This window comes from Ambystoma mexicanum, chromosome 2p (assembly GCF_040938575.1).
Source record: "Ambystoma mexicanum isolate Mex_15411 chromosome 2p, UKY_AmexF1_1, whole genome shotgun sequence".
NCBI lineage: Eukaryota > Metazoa > Chordata > Amphibia > Caudata > Ambystomatidae > Ambystoma > Ambystoma mexicanum.
Window position 1 is genome coordinate 1,424,586,334 of NC_090923.1, and position 20,323 is coordinate 1,424,606,656.

Here is a 20,323-nt window from a genome sequence, read left to right on the forward strand (position 1 = left end):
TTTGCCCATCCACCACATTTTTATTTACGTGGCAAATTCCACCTTTGCGTGCGTTGCACGGAGTACCATGGGCAATGTGTTCTTACATTCTGTTTTTACATCATTACATTGTAATTATACATGTTTGCATCACTTTGCCATGCCCCGTTTATATTTAATTCCGTTCCAAGATGTCTGTCTGTTTTGCACGTCTTTCTCTCACACCAATATGCATTGCCAACAGAGAGCAAGGATTCCTGTTGCATTTTTAAACCCATTTGTTGTGCTTCCTTCATGTGAAAAAGCGCTCTGCGATTGCGAAATGAGTCATTCAGGACCTTGTCCCTGTATTGTCCTGCCTATGCTGTGTGTTTTACTCATTAAACTTCTGTGTCATTTGACGTGGAGTCCTTGTTTTCTTTTTGGCATCTCTTGATCTGGTGTGCGGTCCCCCACTGCCTCTGGCAGCATTTTTTCCAGATATATATTTAGTTTTATGTTTACATTCCGTGTTTGGAAACTCAAAATGGGCTACCCACCACTTTAAGTGTTAATACAGTTCCATGGTAAAACACTTACTGTATTCCTAAAGTAGAGAAAAAGGTTACACAAATTATAGGCCTTATAAAGGCTCCACCAACTAAATATGCCCAATTTGTGATGTCTAAGCTCTATCCTATACAAAATGGAGACCAATATCACTGGTAGTAAGCAACACTAGTTCCGAGTTACTTCAGGGTGGTTTGAACAGTTCGACCTATGGTTGGACTGGCTCGACCATAAGAAACAATAGGCTCAAAGTGCCTGGAAAAGTTTACACAAACTGAAGAAGTTTCAGTAAAATTCGTAGTATGTCCACAGTCGAAATAATTAGGTCAGAAAGGTTACAATAAACAAGAAAAGTAAAATGGAGACTAGCAGTCCTTGGAGTCCTAGGGGACTCTATAATGGACTCCTGGCCCAGGCTCCACCATCTTTTACATGGTTAGGTATCCGCTTAGTAAAGAGGAACTTTGCATCCATTGAATTTAATTGGAGATAGGGATGCCTCAACAGATAAGCAATCAGGACCCAAAAACCTGACTTAAGAACAATCACATCAGGTGACAGGTCATTGGGGACAACATGGCTCACCATTGGTTTGACTGCAGAGGGGTTCCTATTTTCAAGTTTGAGTCTTAGACGATTAGGTCAGGCTCGTGCAGAGACTTCAAAGGGTGAATAGGGCTCAATTTCAGATCCAATGGTAGAAGAGGACCCTTCAGGGGCAGCAGACCTGAAGATATTGGACAAGTCAATGTACACCTTCCAGGCATGCTTTTCCTCGTGATGAGGGATGACGGCAGCAGAATATTGGTTTCACAGCAGAGCAGGGAGGAGACCAGCAGCATTTCCAGACGCAAAGCTAAAATGTGTCCATGCAGAAATACAGTACAGCCCCATGAGAACGCAGGCCTGGAAACTCTGACTTGAAGAGTTGAAGCAGTGCAGGACTTCAGATTAGCTAATCCCACCAGTCCAAGGGAGGCAGACACCAATGTATTTTTACTTTTATTGTGTGTTAGCCGATTTTTCACAGTACATACAAATCTTATTAAAAGAAAATAACAGAAAAAAATAAATCACATTTCATTTACAATTCATTTACAGTCAAACAAGCTATTAATAATCAAAATAAAACGAACCTCTTTCAGGATCATACTTAAAATCTGCAAAACTAGACAACTAAACAAAATTCCCCACCCAAGACCAATCCATGTTAATAGCAGTGTAATAATCCACACGCTTGTAGAACATGCAGTCCCAGATGTTTCGTGGCCAGCAATCAGCCCATCCCAAAACATTGCCGACAAAGGCTGTCTTCCCTCGCCACGAAACGCGAGAAGTACTTCACTCTTACATCCCACCAAAATATGTCTCAGACTGGACCCCGACTTCCTGACCAAGGTTACAGTAATTTACTTCTTGCACATTCCTATTTCGGCGAGACAAAACTTGTATGACTCACATTTAGGCGGACGTCCTGCCTCATCTCGAACTAAGGAAGTGTCTCAAATATCTAGGAAGAAAGCCCATCTTTTTATCGTGCAATGAGAGTGATTTTGCCAGAGAGTTTGCGTATGGCATCGATCATACGGATCCAATCCATGCGCAACAATACGGGGTTGCTTATTAAAGTTTCCACGTCACAAATCACACTCGAGCAGGACCTTGGACACCTGTTTTAAATCCTGTAAAAACTGAGAAAGTCCCCGTTCCAGGAGCGCACTTAAGTTAGGGATTTGGCCATCGGCGCCACCATCAACCTATACATTGAAATGAGCCTCCATTCTACCTGCACCAAAGAGATCTCCATCCTAACTCACATCACTGGCCAACTATGGGCAAGCTCTTAGGGAGACCCAGCACACTTGCATATGCGGCCTTCTGACTCCTGCCTAGTTAAATACCCAGGCCAAGGCTTTTGTTTCTATCCCATAAGGCATAATGGGGATCACTCTGGCTGTGTAGAATTTTATTAATGGCCGAATTGAGAATTTACAGAAAGTTGGCTGGAGTTTTTTTTATTTGACTAGAGAGCAGGATCACTTTTTCATTCAAGTGTTCTTGCAATTGGTGCAAAGTAGGCACTGAGTGGATTTTGAAACCTAATAGACCAACTCTTTTCCACGGGAATCACATGGTCTCCCCATAGTCCACCTTAAGTTTGGTAACTGCTTGCCGCAGCGTTTGAAGATCATTATTTTTTGATTAATTTCTAGGTCATTCTCCCTGGCGTAATCCTCCAGAGAGCTCCAAAGGCGTGGCATGCCGACTGCAGTACGGTCTAAGATGATGATAGTATCTGCATACATCAAACAACTAACTGGACAAGAACCAATCTTGGGGCTTGCCAATGCTGCGGGCCCCAAAGCCTTAACCAAGTCCACTAAATTGAGGTTGAACAAACAGGGGGCCAGTAAGCAACCCTGTCTAACCCCCTTCTCAACCAGAATCGGGTCTGAAAGGTGGCCCAGAGCACTCAGCCCAACCCTCATTTCTAACCTCTTGTGCAGACTACAGTGTATTGCCAGGAGTGACCTTGGCAGTCCCCATGACTGCAATTTATGCCAGAGTTGTTCCCTACTGACCTTATCAAAGGCCTTGGATACATCTATCCAGGCCCCATAAAGCACCCGGGCACCCTTGACCCAGGATCTGTCACAGATTATACTCAGCACTGACCCATTCAATGTTATAGAGAGTCCCTTGCGAAAGCCTGTGATTCTTGATAGAATATTATTTTGGTTAACCCAAGACTCAAGCTCCCGCAGCAAAAGCCCCGCAAAAATGTTGCTCTCCGCATCAAGGAGGGCAATCGGACGTTAGTTTGGGTGTAACCAATAGCCCCCTTGAAAATCGGAACGATGGTGGACTTCCACGATGCAGGAACTCTCCAAAGAGCAAAGTCAAGAGCCTGGACCAAAGTGCCACATTTCCTTTCAAGACTTGATAAGTCAGTCCATTATGGCCTGGATGAACTCTGATATAGAGTCCTCAGAGAACTTCAACAGCCAGAGTGCATCAGTGAACTCATCAAAACGGATTGGGAGAGTTTTTTTGTAGAGAACACCAAAGTAATTACACCATGTTTCCTCATCAATAACCTTACTTTGGAGCGATGACTGATGTCTCTGAACGATTAATAAGGGCCCAAAGATTACAGAAGTTGTTCTTACTTAATGCTCCCAACATCACTTCGCCAACCCTTTGGAGGCGAAGTACTCTGAGAATAGGACCAATTTCTGTAGTCCCTCCTAAGGAGCGCTGTTCTAGCTCTATGTTCCTCTATCCCCAAAGACTGCAATCTTCAGTCTCCTAGTGCCTTGCCAAGATCTCTTTCTTAGCCATATTTCCTCATCAAATAAGTGTAGATGTCTAGCGATCCTCTGTGGATCCTGAGGTAAAGGAGCAATCGAGCCCACAAAAAAAAAAAAAAGAACTGCAGCGGGCTGCACTGTTCTGTCAGGTTGCAATCTGGAACACCCATACAGTACTTTCTCAGGCTGTGATTTAGGCGAGAGCCCTCCCTTCTTAACATCACAAGCCTATTCATCCCATTGTTGACCATTACGGTCTGACATTCCCTAGGTTGAGATATGGGCGAATCCCACGCCAAGGATCCCTCGAGATGACTAGGATCGCTCGTACCACCCTCCCTAAACTGGGAATCGGAACAGATCTCAAACAAAGCCGGAAAAAGAAAAACATAAATCGATGGTTGAACAAGAGGAACCCCGGCTCCAGGTTATCGCAGGAGGCACATCTCCTTTTATGGAACCATTTACCATAATCAAATTCCAATTTAAGACAAATGCTAACCATCTCTTCCCATTAGCCGTTGGTCTTTTATTGGGCAGCCTACCCTTTGCGGAGGATGACTCGATGCATTTAAGTCCCCCGCTAGGATAATACCAGCCCCAGGAGATTGTAATCTTATTGTCACTCTTATTATCGCTAACAGGTTCGCAAGGGTCTCCAAGAAGTTTGAAAGCGCAGAATAGGTGGCGTTCCAATATAGGTTTACTACTACTATTGATTGAATCCGACCATTCACGCTCCACCCCAATTTGACTGCCATCAATCCCATTGAGTTTGACGGGATGACTGCTATCTCAGTTTCTGCAGAATTCTGAATGGATATAAGGCCCCCCGATGGTATTACGCTCCCCCCCCATGTGGAGCCAGCTGGTGCAGGGTAGTAAAGCCTTCTATCTGAAAAGAGTTAATACGCCACATCTCCTGAAGGAGAATTAGGTTGTTACTTCCAAAAATGGCCTACTTAATCGCCCTATTTCTAAAAGAGATAGAACCTGCATATTCCAGCTCATAAATCGCCATTCACTTCAAACTAAAGGGACTCATCCATCACCCCAATTTCTGAAAAACCAGGCTCAAGATTTCAGGGACCAGAGACCAGTCCTTCATCTTTGACTCAAGTAATAAGGTAGCCATTTCCTTCGTTATCTTTGGACAACTCACATCTATATTGTAAACCGACCTTTCGGTCGGCCTCTCGTCTCTGCTGTCAGGCCTCCCAAAAGTACCTTTCTTTTTCATACTTGGAAGCAGAGTGGATACCTCCAGACCATGTCGCTTCAAATCCTGACTGAGCGCCAGGATGGCTTTAGCGCCAACTTTTGTTTTCAGGCACATCTCTGCTATAGAGTCTTAATAGGGGATCAATATCCAACGTGGAGAACAAATATAAATCTTGAGTCTCTCAAAAAATGGCCAATAAGGCACTATGATTAAGCGACTTTTGGTCTTGGCCCTTCCCAATTCATTTCACCCAAAGTCGCAGGATTGCAAAAGGAGCTACCGCCATGCTCCTCGATTCCTGGTCAACGAGGGGAGGGGTCACAACCTCCATGCTCCTTTCCTGGCACAAGAATCCAGAATCAAAAGGAGCCACCCTTGGGCAACCAACCACCCCAGGAACCACTTCCCGACCAATAGCAATGTCCAAGGTTAAATCGTCCCCCAACCAAAGTGCAGGCTGCAGGTGTGGACAGGGGTGGCATACTCAAAACCACTGCAGGCTTCACCTTCCCTCTAAAAAAAAAAGATGGGTGCCCATTTCAATTGATTAATTAAGGGAGCCAGAGGGGCACCACCGCTGGATGTAGCGGGCAAAAGGATGTTAGATTCATCACCACACCATGGGTAATCTGGGCCTTCGAACAAAGAGGTCAATTTCCAGCATCTAGGTTCTGCTCCGTCTGGACCCCAATGGTGGTCTTGAGGACTCGAAGCCACCTTGCCTTTGGATTGCTCGGCTTCCTCGTCACATTATTGTCCAAAGGCCATAGGGGGGGGAGTGGGAGTAGCTTCTATTGTGGGAAGGGTTATTACAGGAAGGTGGGGCACAGTAGACTCGCAACATTCCAGCAGCCTTTCCCCTGCCTAAATTTGGATGCACGAGCATCAGACAGTGAGTAAATAAAGCTGGCTTTCCCAGTGTTCTTGATTTTCTTAGATTTAACGTTCTTAGTGTTTTTCCTTTCCAAAAATGCAGACTCCAGTCTCCTGTTATTTTTGTAATCTTCATCCCGGCTTTGCCCCTCCTATAGATTTTTTACAGGAGACCTCTCTGGTCAGCTTCCGAAAGGAGGGGCCCAAGTTGCCTTCTATTACCCCCTCCACCTCTCCTACCAGCCATAAATCAGTGAATGTAACCTCAGCTACTTGCGCCAAATGTCGGAACTCCTCAAGTACTGAGTCTGAGGGAGGAGTATCATCAAACGTTGTGTTGAGATTGATGGATTTATCTTCTGCCGGGAGTGGGTATTTGCCCCTCACATGACCAGGGCCTGTCTGGATGTTATTCACCAGCAGAGATACTCCTTCCCAGAGCTTCTGGTTATTAGCCTCCCCAAATGGTTTTGCATGGAATTCATCTCTCGACCTGTTTTTTTTACCTCAGTCTTGAGATACAGAGGTCATTACTGTAGTGTTTAAAGCATTTCAGGCCAACCATTGAAGATTCAAAGTGCCCATTTCTTTAGTTAGTTCCATCAAATCCCTGAGTGGAGCTGAACTTCACCCTTAAGTAGCTCAAAAACATTGACTAATGAGTTAAGCAAAAAATTTCAGAGCCGGAAAATTAGAGTCATTTAGGGTCGTGCCATTCAAATTTTCACTGTGTTTCTGCGACTGGATGTAAGATGTTCATGGCTACCTAATGCTGAGCTCACCATCTGAGGCGAAGCCGAGGCCCGGATTGAACTCCTAAACCGCTCACAGAGTGGTGGGGCTTAGAGGTAGTGGAATTTGTACCCCCTCCAGAGCTTCCCCTCCCACAGCTGACTGTCCCACTGCATCAACAAGTCGGGGGGAGCCGTCACCACTGAATAGCCTTAGGGGGACTAAGTCGCCCTTCCCCCGGGACCTCCTCTTCGGAAGAAGTCATAAATTGTCTTGATATTTGTAGCTGTTAATGTATACTCAAAACCCAGGACCAAAAGTTGCTGAGCGTCAACTGTCTCAAAGTCTGCAACTTAGTTGTTGTTTCCATCGCTATGTACTTGTGCGCAGACTGTCACTGTGTATATCGTTTGTTGGTTGGAAATGTTCATCCTCACCCATCACATCCACGGATTGAGACTCCTGTGAAAATACAGCTCTCAGTTATCCCTGGCTACTCCATTTTGCTATGAACCCTGTCCCTACCTAGATTAAATGGTTCCTTGCTTTTTAGACTTACTGAATAAAGGAAAGGAAAAATGCATTTTGTGCTATACAGGCGGTAAGGAACATGACCAGATGCATAAAGGCGCTTATGATAAAAGTGCAATTACAAGCATAAACTTTAGCCTCGAGCACACCATGGCCCAGATAAGGTGCATGGATGTGGTCAACGCTTCGCTATTTGAAGATGACTAATTTGCTCACGGAAGTGCCGTGGTTTATGAGTTTGGGAATGCCTGTTCTGTATGCCGAGCGATGTATATACCTTTACAGGAAGGGCTTATTTTAGTCAATCTATAGTTTCACCGCTGCAGAAGGACCCTGGTCTCGCAAATAAAGATTACGAGCGTGGAAAAGTCCCTTAGTCTGATTGTTATCGATAATGATTTAAAGGTTAGTTTGTTTTCAGTTTGATATTGCTGATAAATATATGCTTATCGGAATCTTTCCCCGGCCTCGTGAGGCCATATGTATAAAAGAGGAGATTTCCTGTGGGCAAGACGTTCACTTTACTACTCTTTCCGTAACATGAGACATAGTTGAAATAAAACTTTGATTGTATTATCTGTACTGTGTGACTGATGGTCTTATTTTTATTAATAGTAAGATTTTACTTTCACACTCCAACTCTGGAGAGCTCAAATCATTCTGCATTGCCCCACTCTGCAAATACATTTGGGGCGTCCTGATGGTTGAGCGCACAATACCTCTTTAATGCGAAGAATCTGTGTACTACCAACTTAAACTACTAAAGTCTCTACTGCCCCTCATCTCTGAGAAGGACCGTCCAATAGTAGTTGGTACACTTGCAAATTCAAAGTTGGACTGCTGTAATGCTCATATTGGCATTCCAAAATTCCAACTACAGAGATGACAGGTCAAGCAGAACTCTGCAGTCAGGCTGGTCTTTGCACTTCCTAGGAAATCACATGTCTCGCAGTGCTGAAAAAGCCTTCACTGGCTTCTAGCGCAGCAGAGAATTCTGTTTTAAATTCTATGCCTGGTTTTTAAACGTATTCATGGTCTGGCCCTGGCATACTTGGCGTCTATAATTGTAACTCACTGCCTTAACAGATCCCTGCGATCCATGGACCAAGGTCTTCTAGTGGTCCCTTTTTCTAGAACTACAACTTGGGGCGACAGGTGCACCTACTCTCTCTCCTTCTCCCCTCACATCTCAGACCTTACCAAGAAGTCCAACTTTCAGCACCACCTCCTCAGAGGCATTCTCGCTTTCCTCACAGGCTCAATGTCTCCAGAGCTCTGGTTCTCTTTAGGCTTGACTACTGTAACAGCCTCTTCCTCAATCTTCCTCTTTCTACACTTCACCCTCTTCAACTAATCCAGAATAGGGCTGCAAGATTTATCCTTGGCCTCAAGCCCAGGGACTGCATCTCTCCAGTGCTAACATCTCTCCACTGGCTCCTAGTGGCTGCAACGATTAAATTCAAGACCCTCTGCATCACCCACAAGGCTATCTGGGGCTTGGGACCCAGCTAAATCCAACTTTCTCTCCATAAATATCTCCCCGCTACAGTCCTCTGGTCCTCTAGCTCAAACTCTCTGCACATCAGATGTTTCTTCATGCAGAGAGTGGGGTGGTAAATCTCTTCTTCAGCAGGAGCCTCCCTCTGGAACAGCCTTTCTGCCCTCTCAGACTTGAGCCGTATCTCCTTAAGTTCAGGAAACTTCTCTAGGTTTTCCTTTTCTCCTCCTCCTTCCCATTCCCTTGCTAATGTCCTCCTGCCGCTTCGACTGGCACCTGGCCCTTGTGTGCATTCCAGGGGTGAGGCCCTCCTCGTCCAGTCTTCCCCAGCACCCCTAACCAGCACTTGCCCTCAGGCACCCTTCCCCCGACTCGCCTGAATTTGGTCCCTCTCCTTTCACTAGCTGACCCTCACCTATGGTTCCCCAGCACTTGCCCTCCTGGGCTCTCCTCAGTACTTGCCCTGCCCATGCGGACCCTTCCCTCCTGCACTTCTCTCCCCCCTTTTCCTTATCCAAGCCCTTCCACCCTGTCCTGCCCCCTCCCCGGCACTTATCATCACTGCACTTGCATGGTTTCGACTGTCACATGGCCTAGTAGGACAATTAATCGTTGCTTCTCCCGTATCTGCTCCCCCACCCCCATTTGTCTTGTGGCGCCAGGCGCCAAAATGTCCAATACATTATACTGTTCATTTGGGGTTTGTTGCCAGTTTTTACACCTCCCGTTGGAGGAACTGCGCTCCACTATGCACCAAGGTGCACCAGTATGCCCAGACTTGACCTCACCAGGTTGTCAATACGGCACCAAGTTACACTTCACTGATGAAGCCCAATGAGAAATAAGCATGTTTTGATTGCTTGTAATCCCATGCAGAAGGGGTGTGATCTATCAGTTCAGACTGGGTAGACTCTTATGGAGGTGGCCCAATGATGAATTTTCATAGGGTTTTACCCTTCTGTCATGGCGCAAGTGGATTCAAAATGATTGAATAAAAAGGATGCTCGGCGTGTTTTCAATGATGATAATTAATGACGAGTTTTTCATCCATCACAATTTGGTTGTTTGAAAGTCGTACGACATTGCCAAGGTATGAGCAGACATGGGACTGGGGATGCTATGAATAGAAAGCCCAGCTTCACCTCACTAAAGATGGCTAATGAGGCTGAAACATGCATAGGGTTGCTTATGGCCCATACAGAAGGAGAGTGACATAGCAAATGTTATTTGCACACATGTCTCCCGTGTACATGGTAAGGCAGGTCTTCTTGTATTTCCTGACCTGTTGGCTGCTTTTGATCTTGTAGATTTTGACACCATTCGTGACAGATTGATCAAGGTCGCTAGATTTAGTCCTGAAGCTACTAGATGGACAATATCTTTCCTTAAGAACAGAACATCCAGGGTAGTTATGGGACATTCACTTCTCCGGATGGTCCTCTTGATTGTGGTGTTCCTCAGGACTCCACTATGGCCCCATTGCTTTTTTAAACATCTTTATCTTTTGGATCACTATGTAGCCTTTGAGAACTATGCCGATACTCAAATCCTACTAAAATGTTCTGGTAATTATGAAACTGACTCTGTAGCATGGATTCAGATTTTGTTCAAAGGTGCAGAATGGATGAATGCCAGAGGAATGCGTCTCAATGGTGGAAACACTGAATTACTTCTACTTGCATCTGCCACCAGGGCAAAAGTATTAGAGGGATTCTTTCACAGTCGATAATTGCTCCATCAAGACCATTCGTAATGCCAAATCCCTTGCAGTCACTGTTGATACTATGTGCATGGCTGGATTTGTTATGTTACTTGGCATTTATATAGTGCTCTATATATCATTGGTATGACCTCAAAGCGCTGGTAGGTTGAACACCCTCAGGAACCGTAGTTCTGGTAAGTAGAGAGAGATAGAGTCGTAGGGTGCGTGGGTGCACCACATATGTGTGCAGCTGATGTAATTTCCGGATGGTAGCTGCATCCTAGCGTTAGGTGTGGTGCTGAAGATATCAGTTGGATGTATGCAGTCTGGTGGGTGGACACCCAGACTGGGCTATGGCTGCGTTAGGCCTGAAGGATGCATATGTGAGCGACTAGGCCGGAATGTGCTCAGCTAGCTGCATTTTATTAGGGTGATGAGTTGTTCATGGGGTCGTATTTGTATGTGAACAGCTAGGCCGAATTAATCAGGGGTATAGCTGTGTTCTAGTTGAATGATGGTGTATAGTAGAGAGTAAGCGTAGTGATGTGCTATGATGGTTATCTTTAAGGCGCCCTAGACCAGGCACATGAACAGGATGGCAGGGAACAGAGCAACACACGGACACATAGATACAGGGGGCTGGGTTTACAGCGACAGGAGGGGGGATACAAATATATAGCAACAGCATGGGGAACAGGAAAGCAGGGTACACAGTGATACAGGTGTGGGGCATGTTAACATTTACATTTGCATTTCTATCCAGATGTGATTCAGGCCAAAGTTGACAGTTCAACCCAAGTGTGGGACATGACAACATTTGCATTCTGTCTAGAAGCGACTCAGGCTAACGCTCACAATCCTGTCAGAGTCTGGCGCAGGCTAATGTTCATAAGTCCACTTAGTGTGGCTTGGCTAACATTCACCATCCTATTACGAAGTGACGCAGGTTACTGTTTACAAGTCTAACTAGGTGTGGCATTGCTAGCATTCACAATCCTATCTAGAGGAGACGCAGGATAATGTTTACAAGGTTTATAGTCATTGCATCAAATGCCAAAGCATTGAATGCCTTACCATAGCAAAAAAAGCATTAAAAAAAAAGGATCGAATGCATTTTCTTTTCTTTTTTTTTTAATGGGGGAGGGGGTCCCCCAAACCCCCTTTTTTACCTCAAAAACCCATTATAAATTAAAAGAAACCCTTTACCATTGAAAAAAATGCATTCAATGCTTTTTTTAATGCATTTTCTCCTATGGTAAGGCATTCAATGTTTTGGCATTTTATGCAAACACTAGATACCGTTTACAAATATAGCTAAGTGCAGCATTGCTAACATTCACAATCTAGTATGGGTTAGGGCAGGCTAATGTTCCCAACTCCAACCAAGTGTGGTATTGGATGTAGCACTCACAATCTTGTCCGGGTCCGGCGTAGGCTAATGTTCACAATTCTAACCAAGTGCGGCATTGCTAGCACTCATAATCTTGTCTGGGTCTAGCATAGGATAATGTTCACAATTCTAACCAAGTGTGGCATTGCTAACATTCACAATCCTATCTAGATGCGACACAGGCCAACGGACACGGCTCAGTTTAAGTGGGGGTACATGCTACCATTCACCATGCTACCATTCTGGTGCACAAATCACAATTCTACCTAAGTGTGGGACATGCTACCATTCAGGCTAATATTCACAGTTCTAAGTGCAGCCTTGCTGACATTTACAGTTCTGAGGCAAGGTAGTGTTGAGTGGCAGGGTTTTCCAAAGTAGAGTAACTGCTCTACGCCCCACCCAAGCCACACTTATTTTTCTGGTTGCTGCTGGTTGACGGCTGGTCGCTGGCTTCCCATGGCGTCTCCTGCAGACACCTGCTGACACTTTCTGGAGCCGCCTCTGTTGGAGCCGCCCTTTGCCTTGGGGCCCTTAGCCAAAGGGGCTGCCGGGCAGGGGGCTGCCCTGGGTCGGCCAATTATGACCAGGTGAGTAAGCCAATCAGAGGGTGGGGGCTGGACGGGAGGCGGGAGCGCAGACCAGGAAGGGGAGCCGGGGAGATGCATACAGCACGCGGGGCCTGGGGGCACTTAATTCAAGTAATATTGGGCAAGATGGGGTCGCGGGGGGACGCAAGGCCTGGGGGCACTGAATTCAAGTAATATTGGGCAAGATGGGGTTGCGGGGGGTGTGGGGCCTGGGGGCACTGAATTCAAAGAATATTGGGCAAGATGGGGTCTCGGGGGGGACGCGGGGCTTGGGGGCACTGAATTCAAGTAATATTGGGCAAGATGGGGTTGCGCGGGGATGCATAATTCCCTACAATCCAGGCAGGCCATTGCGATAATCTGATAAAGCACTGCTACAGACCCCACGTTCTAAGCTGGTGCGCTGAGGGGGTTGCTAATGTAATGTTATAGCACTTACTTTATGGAACCAACTTCCTTCTGAACTCAGGCTTATTTGAGCTTCCAACTTAAAAAAAAAAAGACTCAAGGCGCTATTTTAATGATACTTTCTGGTCCGATTCGATTTTTGCTTCGATTATGGCATCACTTCCTATTTTCCTACGGTTTCCTCTGCCCTTTGGTGCCTTTTGGGTAGTGCATTACAAATAAACATTAAGATCCACATATGGACTTAAAACTATGTAACAGATGGATGCCCACACGTGGGACCAGGGCTCATTAATGATTGAACGCTTTCTCTGATAGTGGCGATTCAGGCTATTGGAAAGGATTTTCATTTAGGAAATGTTTTTTTATATGTATTTTTACCAGACGTGCGGTGTACAGAAAGACAATAGTGTGTATTAAAGAGTACCGGCACAGTAATTCATACAAATCAACAGATTGGGAAAAATAGAAAACATCCTTGTGTCTGTGTGGATAACTGACACAATTTGCATGGATTGCCAGGGAAGGGACAGTTAGTTCAGTTAGGCAGCCTAAAGACATAAGGAATACCATAAATTAAGCTTAATGTAATCATTGAAATCATTCTTATAAATGCCACTATTTTTTTTGTAGCCTCTTTGTGTGTCAACAGCGCAATATCAGGGGAAACGTACCTTTGTTGGTCTGGACAGGCTCTCTCCAGTAAGGCGACCAATCACCTGAAGGGAAAGTATCAACACATGAACTGTTTATTAGTTTGTATACACATATCTGTGCCATATTAGACTCAAAATCAAAGGACAAAATGTACAGCATGGATTGAAGATCTTTAATGCCACCTAAAGACGCTAGCGACATTCACTCGTTTATTCCTTCATTCAACGAGCCCTCGTCAGGGACGGATTTAAAGATTTAAAGCAGAGAAATAATCGTACATCCTTCAGTTTTGCACCATGGAGGCAGGAGTGGCACATGTATGCTGGGATCTTTGTGCCGGAATGTAGGTAGTTTATCAATTAGTTTATTTCGAAGGAAGCCATACAAACTCCATAGAGTATAATCAGTGTGATACATAATTATGTATTGGCACAATAAGGCATTTACAAATTTAAATGTGGCATTGGGTCGTATCCAAAGCATTATTGCTGTTTTATTCCAGGGACAGAAGACCCTACGAGCTGCTGTTTTAAGGAGCCACCCACCCATCACACAGCTTGATTGGCGGAGACAATTGTGTTGGGTGATGATTGAATAAAAAAGATGTTTTTACTTTTGAGACAGCTGCATCTGTTGATACAATAAGGTTATCCCAAAAACTACCCAAAACTATTTTGTACAAGGAAGAGTGGACATATTTTAGCCAGGAAATATTGAGCTCTGATGATAATATATGTTTCAGAAATGGCTAGACAAGACTATTCACATTAGCATGAGGGTGAATTCAGTAAGGAATTTGGGTCAACATGGTCAGGTTACTAAAAGCTGCAAGCCCAACTTCACGTGGCTGTAGACACATCTGGAAGTGGATTTAGAATCTGTTTCTCTGTGATATGTATACAGGGGAAATCGCCTAGCCCGTATAGTCCAGCATCATATACCGCAGATGTGAAACCTGGACCCAATATACATCCAAAGTGGGGTGTAGTGCATTCCCTTCATGCAGTCACTCCAAATTAACACCTCTTGCACTGGCTGGAGTAAACAAGTTGTAGATTTTGAAATCTGGTATTGCCAGCTGAGGGAATTGTAAATCTAAAATTAAAGAAAGGTACGTGTGTTGTATATAGGTTATGTATATTGATGTTTACTTGTTGCTGTAGCAACATCTGCAGCTTATGTCAGAGCTTGCAATGACACTGTGATGTTCTATATTGGATTCCTAGTTATGTCATAGCTGTTAGAATGTTATTGCATGATACTGTTGTTGGTTAACTGATGTCAGTTGGACCCTGGATGTTGATGTGTTGGGGGTCTCATAGTATGCTGTCAGAAAGAAGACAATACAGCTGTATTTCACTTACCGTTCCTTCATCTTTTCCACAACTTACAATAGCAAGAATTTCATACCCAGTTTGAGATTCCATAAACAATGACAAAAATACCATCACCATAACTCTGGGGTTAGCCATCTTCAAGAGCATGTCTTCCTTACCACAAAAAGTCTGTTTACTCCTGAGGTTGTCAAAAAGACTCCTGTGGCAAAATCCTGTTCTGGTGTGAAGGGGTCAGAGTGGGAGCAAAGCCAAAATGGTAAACAATCAAACTTAGTTGGAAAACCTCCTTTGCCTTTCTTTAGTAAAGTAGACCGAGGACAGGCTATATACTACAGAGGTAGGTCATATCAGAAGCATCTAAATGAAACAATATGGTAGAAGCAAGTTTATGTAACAATGACTGCCCATGCAAAGGAAAACAGAGCAACTACAGGCTGATTATATATCTATGGGCATGCTGGTTAACTGGTAATTGCACTGAAGGAGGGTAGCACAATTAGACAACCTTCTTTGTGTCCAAGGAATGGAATGGGACTTAACCAGGTCGAGAGCCAAAGATAGGACTTGGGGTCAGAGTGCCTAGGATTCCAGGGAATTCACAACTAGTCTGCACATTTTCTAACTTCGTCTCCTGTTCATGCTTCAACAGCATCAAGGTAGTCTTCTCAGTTCTGTTCATGGGTTCGAGCTGTAGTACGATGACTTAGAGTTGGATAAATGCTACTCTGTTCCTGTGACGTGCCTCTTTGAAGGGATAAATGAATGTTTTGACAGTTTGACTTTGTTTGGGTACAGCAGTGGTGTACCCAAGCCTGGGGGATTGATGGTCTTAAGTGGCAGCTTCATCTTGAAAATCTGTAGGTTGTGTTCTTTCTCTGATCCCCAACCAAAGTCAAACTTTGAGCAAAATGTACCCTAATTTCCCTAGGAATGTTGACAGAAGGTTCTTTTTCTTGCCTTGATTTTGCTGCCTGTACTCCAAAAAAAACGTTGAGACCGAAACCCCAGCAATTAACCAAGAGAATGGAGATATCACACTCCATTTAGGCCTTAATCCTAGAAGGAGAACTGTGGCTTTAAAACTCACCATTAGGATCCAATTGTGAAATCATCCCCTTCAAGTGCCTTGAATCTTGTATACCATTTTCCAGCATTCCTTGCTGTTGGTGGAGTCACTGGGTGGCTTGAAACTAAGCATTCTGGGTGTTCTAATATGGGGGGGAAGTGATCCTCACTCTCCCTGGGCTCCCGTGCTGCTCTAGCGCTACCCATTTTCTGCCTCCCCAAGAACACATTTTCCAGACTTCTGTTGCAAAGGACCAGATCCAGCGCTGTCATGGGGGTGCAAGTAACATGGTGATGTTGAAGTGATGTGGTGGGTGACATCGAGAGTGGTGACACCGAGCGCAGCGCAGATAGTATAGGTATAGTCTGTTAAGACACAGAAGCAGGCACAGCACACAATGTCCCATGGGGGAACGGGAAGGAATGTGTGTAACTAGTTTAGTAATAGGGTAGCTAGTGCAGTGCGGGCATACGGGTGGGGGTACAAGGTGTCTTATGGAGTAACGTGTTAGGGGGCTTTTCAGCAATATGTGAACATCAGAGGAGCCATGTTTTGTAGGCCCACGTTAGGAACATGTTCTTAGACCGCTCATAAATAGAGGGCTGCAGGCTTGTGTGACAGCAATGTTCATTTTTGAATATTCAGCAGAAACAGTGCACAGTAATGTTGCAAGACTTAAGTTCCCAGGAGAACACAGTCCTATCGAAGACTATACATGATATACTTTCAAGGCCACAGAGCTAGGCACCTTGGAGTCAGAAGAATTGGCAGGGAAAAAGGAATCAAATAAAATTAAAATATATTCACGGTGTTGGTTGAGATTTTAGAAGCACGGCTGGCAGCGAGGAGTGAGAAGGGAGTTGGGGGGGCTAGAGCAACGGGGTAAGGGTTACGGGGCGCGTGACAGGGAGACAACCAGCAGAGAGGTTTTGGTGTTGCTAGGGTGCAACATTGTAAAGTGTCCTTGCTGATGTCCGCGGGGCACATCATTGGTCAGACTCGGTGAGAGGGTCTCGCCCGTGCCATCTCAAGATACCATTTCCTATTGGGCAGTGCCAACCAATGGCAATCAAATGTTTTTCGACTGATCAGCACAATAAAGTAATTGCGCAGCGGTGTGGGAAGGTATGTGACGTCATGAGGGGTGTCCGATTTTGTTCCAAAAAATGTCTTATCCAATAAGGGTCCTCTAAGGTGAAGCATACTATGGGGGCCTTACGTAGTTCCGCCTATCAACTTCTTTGACCTGCCCCCAAAATGTAACTAAAATGTTGTATGGTAATTTTGTAATTTGTGCATAAAAAGTATCGAGAGCTCATTTCATTCAGTTCAGTTCCACAGGGTTGTCTGTACTGTATCTCCCAGCTGTTTGGGTTCAATAAATCTGTGTTAGTTTTTTGATTACATTTTCTTTCCTGGGATTACTTTTTACGGAGGTCCCCTGGTACATTCTGGAGGCCCCATCAAGATCCTCAGTTCCCTTGGTGAGTTGAGGGTATCCTGGCCACACTCCTGGGGAGCGCGGGCCAGGCAGGCTGAAACCAGTTCAAAGTGCACTGACGAGGAGGTCTTGCAGACTCTGAGTACGCAAAGGTCTGCCTGGTCCCGAGTGCCGGACACTCGCTTAAATGGAGGTGCAGGCTGTGGGGGGAGACTCAGCGTTGAGAGGACTCGAGGATCTCTAGAGCACCTGAGTTTACCCTTGCATGAACGCATAGCACTGTGCTTGCGCATCCGTGGCGGGTGTTTTATGGTGTATAGGATGCATCCTCCATGGAGGAGGACGATCGCCGTAGTAGTCAAAATGTGGTACACCCCTGCAGTAGGGAGAGGGTGTGTGGCCGGCACATCTATAGTAGAATAGATAATTGCGTAGATGGTGGCAGACTTCCATTAGATGGAGTGGTGCATAGTGTAAGCGATTGTATAATGACGTCATTTTTCTTTTTTTATTGAGGTAAAGAGGATAAGCGCTGGTTATGGTTGAGGAGCGCGTGCAGTAAATTTGAATTATTGTGGTATATCTTGTTGGTCGAAGTGGAAGGGCTAGTATAAAAAGGTAGATTTTTTTGTAAAAAGAATAGTGTGGGCCTGTGGAGAGGGCCTAAGAGTTTTGTTTGTGTGTGGTTGAGGTTGGGTTGAACGTGTGGATGTGAGGAGAGATGGAGTGGGTATGAGGTAAGTGGGAAGTATAGTGTGTGTATGGGTGTAAGGAGTAGGGTGTTCATTGTGTATACGGGGTTGTGTGTAATGTTTATTGGCGACTTGTACAAGTGAAGCAATTGTGATTGGCATTTTTGGTAAATTGGGAGGGAAGCTAAATTGCACGAGGGCAGGATGGAGGTATTCACGACTGTGGGAAATACGAGTGGACAAAAGGGGTAAAATGGGGTTGATTGGGATCATGGAAACACCCCTGGAGCATCTATATATTCAATTGCCCCAATATCGAGATAAAAAAGAAAAGTATCATTTTCAGTGGTTACGGACACAGCAGGGCAGTGTTTCAGAGACTGACCAGGAGAAGGAGCATTTGATAGTGATACAATAGAAAATGTGTACATATTTATTGGCGACATATAAAGGTCCATACTGAAGAGTAGACAAAACACTTTAGTCTTATGGAAGCTGGTTGAAGAGAAAAAAGAGGAACCCACCAAAGAGGTGGAGAAAGGTAGTGACACATCGGTGCCGCCCACTGCACCGCCCCCCTCCCTATGCGCTATACCCTACACTGAAGCCTGTAGCAGGGTACACAAACCCACGATGGGTGTCCCAAAGTAGGGACAAGACAGAAATAGGGAAGGAAAAGCAAGAGGCTAGGACCACTACTACTGAGAGATAAGCAGCAAGTAACGTACTTCAGTGACATAGAAAAAAGTGCATGGCTGCAGCTGGAAACCATGTTCAAGGCAGCAGAGGAGGAAATAGAGAGCAGTCTGAAAAAAGGAGTAGGAAGGGTCAGCGGGAACGCCAGGTGTCTGGACAGGCAGAAAAATAATGTTTAAATTAGATAGAAAAAGACCCCGTAAGGAGGGAAGAGGACTCGGTGGGGTCCGAAGTGGACCCTGAGGACACCGACGAAGACGGAGGAGCAGGTGGTGAGAAGGGAAGGATGTGGTAAGAAGAGTAGTGCATTGAGAAAAGAAAAGGAAAGGGAGGACAGAAAGAGCGAGAACAGGAGAAAGGGAGGAAGAAAGAATGGAAGACCAGCAGGGACTGTTCCCAGATCCTCAAAAATAGGACGGGAAGGATAGCGCTAGTTAGCGCTGGAAAAGGCGGCCGCCCCCAGAGCTGGACACAGCTGCCCCTGTTACAGAAGGGCAAGGGTGGAGCGCAGTATATACCATGGCAGAGCATGGACAGAGACAATTTGATGTATAGTTTGCCATCCCTCAAGGCGGGGGCAGGCAAATGGATATATACTCTTGAGAAAGAGACCGCATGAATTACCCAGGCCATCAGCGATATCAAGAGCCTATTTGCAGCCTTATTTTGGCAAACAGGGGGCCAAAATATGGGAACAGGCAGGATACCACAGAGTTAAACTGAGTAGTAAAATTCACGATGGTGCACCCTTCAATAACTGCGGTCTACACATTGGAAAGTATTGAGGACTATGTACCCAGACACCTCAGACATGCAGGCTATTTTAGTGCACAAAATGAAACCAGGCGAGACCCTGCAGAATACATACAACAGATACAGGAGATGTGGACATTAGACACACGACAATCATGGGATGTGAACATACCCATATTTTATCACATGTTACTAAAGGGTCTCCCCACGGATGTGCAAGCATCCTTAGAAAAGGTGGTTGGGATTGGTGTGAAGGGGAGGCCAGAGATAGGCAACAGGCAGGATACCACAGAGTTAAACTGAGTAGTAAAATTCACGATGGTGCACCCTTCAATAACTGCGGTCCACACATTGGAAAGTATTGAGGACTATGTACCCAGACACCTCAGACATGCAGGCTATTTTAGTGCACAAAATGAAACCAGGCGAGACCCTGCAGAATACATACAACAGATACAGGAGATGTGGACATTAGAGACACGACAATCATGGGATGTGAACATACCCATATTTTATCACATGTTACTAAAGGGTCTCCCCACGGATGTGCAAGCATCCTTAGAAAAGGTGGTTGGGATTGGTGTGAAGGGGAGGCCAGAGATAGACCCATAGCAAACATTTGTATAAGAGGAAACAGGAAAGAGAGAAAGACACGCTAGATAATGCAGTCAAGCAAAGGCGTAATTGGTGCAAAAGAAATTAGCAAAAATATCCATGAAAGGAGCTGTACAAACATTGTTGCAGGGCAGCTTGAAGCATTTCCTGCCGAACAAGGGGGGTTTCCAGCAAGAGCCATGACATAGGGGTATCCCCCAACAGGGAGGTGTATAACCACAATAAGGAGGTGGGTTTCAGCAGCATGGAGGGTATCCCCAAGAGGGGGCTGTGAGACAAAC

The 20,323-nt window shown here is 45.2% G+C and overlaps 1 protein-coding gene across 1 annotated transcript in view; it reads right to left on the reverse strand.

The window, feature by feature from the left end:
• LOC138567580 (stonustoxin subunit alpha-like) overlaps window positions 1-20,323 on the reverse strand; it is a 320,545-nt gene that overhangs the window by 233,749 nt on the left and 66,473 nt on the right. The window contains exon 2 of the mRNA XM_069645951.1: window positions 13,460-13,504. The gene's annotated coding sequence lies outside the window, so the exon portion shown is untranslated. The remainder of the gene's footprint in view (window positions 1-13,459; window positions 13,505-20,323) is intronic.